Genomic DNA, 5,682 nt, shown 5'->3' on the forward strand with positions numbered 1-5,682 from the left:
CTGAGGGGCCTGACCCTATCCAGCTGAAATATGTAGAATAGTCAACACCTATACTATTCTAGTAGTAGCGCCTGTATATAAGATAATCAATATCCCAGATTTTATATCCCCAAATTTTTAAACAACCATACCAGGCTATGTTTGTTATTGTGTGGTGTTGCTTGGTTGCGAGTGCAACCCGTTATTTCTGTATCACTGCATTGATAATGGGGCGGTTGATCTTCTTTGAGACAGTTGTTTACAGGTTTCCTGTTGCTGACACGACGACGATTGAACGCCTGAAGGAGGCTACCATGATGTGAAAGTAACCTCTCTGTGAGCTGAGCCCTTGACAAGGAGGGACGAGTGTGTGTCTTTACCATGTCGCAGTCAAAACTTTACCAACAAAAATATAGGAAAGAGTGGGAAGCAAACACTGCTTTTAAGGGCTGGTTAAAGCCGTTTATTGGAGACGATAAACGAGCATACTGTAGCTATTGCAAGGTCGATTTCTGTGCCAAACTCAGTGATGTGAAGAAACACAGTTCAACCCAAAAGCATATTCAAAAGGCAAAGCCTTAAAGTTCAGCTCAAACAACGCTGCCATTTATGGTAAGCAAAATTGGGACTAAGCAAAAAAAGAAAATAGTGTTGTTTTTTTATACTTCCAGTTATGCAAATTAGGCGATGACGTCATCTAGCGACTTCTAGCGACTTTTAGGAGAACCAATAGCTACTTTCCTTCCTGAAGAGTTGGCAACACTGCAAAACAGACAACGCCACCAGAAAACAGGCAGAATCTTCTAGCTGTAGCAGACAAGGGGTTAATGTTTTTGATCAGCTGGGAGACGCTCAGCACGTGCTCAACACGCTTCCACCTCCTTTTGCTCCGTAGTTACCATACCGAAATACTTTAACAAATAAAGTAACTGAAAAGATATCCGGATTTGACCACTTTCCTTGAAGAATGCTGCAATAATCCACAGGGCCCACCTGCCACCTGTCATGTGCTGCGGCACAGGAACACACGACACAGATTTCTGCAGTCTGATGTCAGCCGTTGCCTCACCGCAGACCCACCTCAAGTCACACCTTTGAGCTTCTGATGTCTTATCTCTTGCCATGTGCCTGTCCATGTGGCTCCACCAATGTGTGTGTGTGTGTGTGTGTGTGTGTGTGTGTGTGTGTGTGTGTGTGTGTGTGTGTGTGTGTGTGTGTGTATGTTTGCATGTGTGTTTTCATATGTGAGTGTGTGTTGTGTGTGTATTTGAGTGTGTATATGTATGTGTATGTTAGTGTGTATGTGTGTGTGTGTGTGTGTTTGTGTGTGTGTGTTAATGTTTGTGTGTCTATGTCTGTCTGTGGGTGTTTGTGTGTGTGTATATGTTTGTGTGTGTGTGTGTGTGTGTGTGTCTATCTGTGTGTTTGTGTTTCTGTATGTTTGTCTGTGTGTGTGCATCAAAGGAACCCGTAGCAAAGCCCAAGTGGAGTGAGAGTGGACAAGACGTGTTGTGTGTGATCAAAGGCTGACGGCGTAGGATGAAAAGATTACAGACACTGGGAGAGGGAGGCGTCACACAGGGAATAGTAAAAAAACTGTCAACATGATGAGGGAGGTATACAGCGCGAAGGAGTGGGAGAGAGAGAGAGAGAGAGAGAGAGAGAGACATGGAAAGAGAAGGGGAGAGAGAGAGTGACAGAGAGAGACATGGAAAGAGAAGGGGAGAGAGAGAGAGAGAGAGAGACTGAGCGAGAGAGAAAGAGAGAGACATGGAAAGAGAGACAGAGAGTACCTAGAGGGAAATCTTTTGATTATCCAAACATGTGAGCAGAGGTGATGGTTTATAGAGTTGCATCACATTTGCTTCATAAAGGCCCTGACCCAAAGCGTTATGAACTATAATCCCTGAGTATTCCCCTGTCACATGCAGACGCCAAACACACAGGAATGCTGACGCCAAACCATCCCGTACTAAAGCCTTCACATCTCCAGAAAACATGTCAGGTGAAATAAACTGACGTCTTAAAGAGGAACTGAACTGAAATTTGAAGTTTAGTTGATATAACAGATGTATTGTCTGCCTTCTCATTGGTACAATAACTAATAAGGGCTGAATTTGCTAAAAGGGATTAAATTGTACGGTGAAAGGGGTGAAAGTGTTATAGGGCGCCGCCATGTTGGATTTCAACAATCAGCTACGTCACTGGCATGGTAACCTACTCCTACTCTGTGGCTCTAGCAGCCATAACAGGTAATGAGTCAGGCTCGGAGGCTCGCTGAAATGGCTACGGAAAAGCAAAAAACCAGGTCTACTGCACAAGCTCTCTGCAAACATGGCATCGACCAAGGACTAAGGTAACATTGTAGCTGTGCGGAGCTGCACCGCATTGAATAGACTTCCAGGCTATTTTCAGCCACGTCGTACCCCGCCCCGCGTGCCACGCTTCGCTCTGCGAGCAGTGTGTTACAAACGTTACACACTGTTCGCAGAGCGAAGCGTGGTGCGCGCGGCGGGGTACGACGCAGCCAAAAAATAGACTGGAAGTCTATTTAAAGTGGTGCAGCGGATAGGGCTGCGCAGCTGTACGTCTGGCTACATTGGTTAACATGGGAGTGAATTGGAAGCGGCGCCGCTCCACGTGGCTGCGGCGAGCAGTGGCTTTATACTACTACAAGCAAGATACTATTACAATCATGGCTAATTGTTGATATCATTCCCAGGGGATCCATGCAGAGCCGGTTCCAGACTTGGTGGTTAGGAGACCAAAGCCATCCCCCAGGAGTGTATGCAAATCAACACTCTATCAAGCATACACAGGTGATGTTACTACTGTAACTAATATCATACTGTTGGCTGCTGTATAATACATAATTGTATCTTGCCACTTTAATACTCATAGATTATGTACCAAATATAACACTGCAGTGAGTGTGGTAGAAATTAATGAGTATATTCTATGGTAAACCATGATTAGTATAAAGTCTTTTTATCTTTAATGGTGGAAAGCACATGATGCTTGCAGAGTCTGGGTTCAGAACAGTTGGAGCACAGGAATGTCCAGGGAACTGCGGGGTCAAGCCATGTTGACCTCCGCCTTTCAGCCTTGGGTCATCTTGGCTAACGAGGTTAATCCATGCAGACCTCAGACTGGGGCTCTGTTGACAACATGTTGAGACGAAGATTGACTGGGCGGAAACCCCATTGGGACTCCATTGTAACAAAGAAATTCCTGTATGTGTATAAAGTGAAGCTGAGATCGATGTTTGAGCAGTGACTCTATAGACCTACTCAGGCTGTTGTCGTTGTTGTTTTTCTTCACGATAAAGTCTTTTTTCAATTCTTGCTCCGGACCCCTCGATTTCTTTTACACTCTCTCTTAAATTAGTCTAAGTGTTTTAAATCTCGATTAATCTCCGACATGAGCTATTCTCCAGAAAGACTCTTGACAGGGTGTCCGCGGAGGTCTTAAAAGTCTTAAAAAGTCTTAAATTCATTTTTCTAAATTTAAGGCCTTAAAAAGTCTTAAATTCATCAAAAATGTCATATGCTGGTCTTAAATTTATAACTCGGAGGTCTTAAATTTGTCGGGGCAGGGTTATTTATTTTTTTATTTTTCTCGCGGGACTTTTCGGGAAGGAGATGTGCGAGGGGCTACTTTCTTGCTAGCTGCATATATAAACGGATGTCTGCGCGCTTGCTAGCTAGTCTGCAACAATGGGTAAATGCAAGTTCAACGTCAGTTGGCTGGAAGACGTCCGTTTCCGAGGTTGGCTAGCGTCCGTTGCCAACCCAGAACAGGCCAGATGCATTCCGTGCAAAAGTAGCCTACATTCAAGCTCGGCACCATGGGGATTAAGGCTGTCGTCAGCCATATGCAGAGCCAAAAACATAAAACCTCTGCCAGGAGCCACACACAGACCCCAGCCATTTCTACGTTTTGCATCTCTGCCCCGGCGCTACCGCCGCAGACGGTCCGCGCTGCTAGCACTGACCTGAGGGCAGCATTTGGTGCGACACCAACACTGAAAGCGGAAAGGTGTGAAAGGTGTTGTGGATTCTAAACACAGTGGTCAAGCACCAGTCCTAAAACTCGAATGAGGGGATAGGAGATCTCTTCGGTTTGATGTTCCCTGACTCTCAAATCGCGAGCACCTTTACTGCTGGAAGGGACAAAACGGCGTATATAACTCGCTTCGGACCAGTGCCTTTCATCCGAAACGAGCGAATCTGCAGCGTCAACAAGGCTGATTTTGTTTTGATATTTGAGACGTTGAACCACGCCACTAAAAGCAAGCAACTTGACGTGCACGTCCGATATTGGGTCGGAGATCGAGTGCATTCCCGGTACTTGGGCTCGCAATTCATGGGGCCCCACATATATGGGGGTAAAAGGGATGATGATACATAATATTTTTTAGACAATATGCAGAATCTTTTTACTTACTAATTAACACGGTCGGCTATTTTGCCAGCACGCCACCCTAGCCATATTATGGGCAACCGTGTTCCCCTTGGCTGTGATTTGAACTTTGAATTCCTCGTAGGAATTCATAATAATACATTGCTCGCTTTGGATGAAATACACCGCTCTTGCGCGATTTATTTTGCATAAGGGTGAGTCAAATGACGCGAGAAACGCCCATTTTATGTGAACGCGCATTGAACCTAAAGCGGAAAAACCTGGTTCAACTAATTGAATCTAAAGTGAGCGTCGTGGTACCATTTAACTGTGATTGCGAGTTGCGGCTCTGTCGAGCCAGGTTTTCCCAAGAAAGCCTGGGTATGTTCAACGAGGTTTGTGGTATAGCCTACCCCCCAGGTCTTACAGAAGGCATTTATTTAATGGTGAAAATATTATTAATCAGTGGCGTAAATATCGACGGTGCAACCGGTGCAGCTGCCCGGGGGCCCAGACGCTGTCACCCCCCTCTCAACAACTTACAACTTGGGTGCACTATAAATACGTGCTGGGGCACCCAAATTAAAAATTTAGGCGCACCAGTGCACCCAAGGAAAGAGTTAGTCTGGAGCCCTGGAGTATCACTTTATGTTCAATAAACAGACAGAAAGTAAACTTGAATGAGTCTCATTGAGTGACCATGCTATGCTTGGGTTGTAATACAGCGGGATCCCCCCCACCATCGCGGGTTTAAGGTCTTAAATTTCATTCAAGGTGGTATTAAAAAGGTCTTAAAAAGTCTTAAATTTGACTTGCTGAAACCTGCAGATACCCTGCTTGACATCAGAATTGAAAACCAAAACAAGAGATGTGTGGATAATTTCACACCAACAGTTTTTCATTTTATGTTTCAGGATCCCTCCCTGACCTGCAAGTCTTGTCTCTTGGGGAAAGACTGAAAAAAATCAGGCCGCAACCACTGATATCCTCAGTGCTACATGGCTTGTCTGAAGTCTCCATGGTCGACTCCAGCTTCAGACCTGTGCCGCGGGGTTCACCCCTGTCCTACCAGTGTCCTCCTGTGGTCAAACTCAGAAATGAGTTTGACCACATCCAGATGCACCAACATTCCCTAAACTGCCTTTAGAGGGGTCAACGTGTCCCACTACTTTTCCTAAATTTGCCTCAAACTCCCAACAGTTTCTCCATTTGGACAGCTTAACTGTGACACATGAGATGGCAGCTGAGAGAGAGGAGCAGACACGTGAGCAGTCTGAGTGCCCATTATGGCAAGCTTTACGC

The 5,682-nt window shown here is 45.4% G+C and overlaps 1 long non-coding RNA gene across 1 annotated transcript; it reads left to right on the plus strand.

The window, feature by feature from the left end:
- The first annotated feature begins 2,292 nt into the window (after positions 1–2,292).
- On the plus strand, positions 2,293–5,456 carry LOC132472782 (uncharacterized). Its single transcript, XR_009529177.1, has 3 exons — positions 2,293–2,335; positions 2,702–2,798; positions 5,295–5,456. It is a non-coding gene; the product is annotated as an uncharacterized LOC132472782 (long non-coding RNA).
- Positions 5,457–5,682: the final 226 nt, after the last annotated feature.

Source organism: Gadus macrocephalus, chromosome 15, assembly GCF_031168955.1.
Source record: "Gadus macrocephalus chromosome 15, ASM3116895v1".
NCBI lineage: Eukaryota > Metazoa > Chordata > Actinopteri > Gadiformes > Gadidae > Gadus > Gadus macrocephalus.